We start from the raw sequence: 440 nt of genomic DNA on the forward strand, positions 1-440 counted from the left end.
TAAAGGCTGTAGTTGTGTTCTCATTTGAAAAACTAAACAACCTAACCTAATTTGACATCATGTTAGAATTTAAAACTTAAATTACATCGGAATATCAATTTTTTGCACCAAAAAAAAAAATATTGCATAGCTGTGTTTTGAAATAGTTTAAAAAACAATTTTTTGGATATCCGTGCACATGGGTTATAATTAGTGTAATTTTTTGTTTATATTATTTTTTAGGTTGCTGCACAACTTTTGCTTCCTCGTATTATCCTACCCTTATCGATACTAGGATACAATGTTTCACTAATTTTTCATTCTTCTCTTATCACGTTATCGAATTCTTTTACATATTCCATTTTCATTCTTAAACGTTTTGGAACTGTTGACACTTTTTGATTCCAGATGGCAGTTTAAACGTTTTTGGCTGACAACAACCTTTGCATCCAGATGGCGTC

This window comes from Mastigoproctus giganteus, chromosome 6 (assembly GCF_048544385.1).
Source record: "Mastigoproctus giganteus isolate SK-2022 chromosome 6, ASM4854438v1, whole genome shotgun sequence".
Classification (NCBI taxonomy): domain Eukaryota; kingdom Metazoa; phylum Arthropoda; class Arachnida; order Uropygi; family Thelyphonidae; genus Mastigoproctus; species Mastigoproctus giganteus.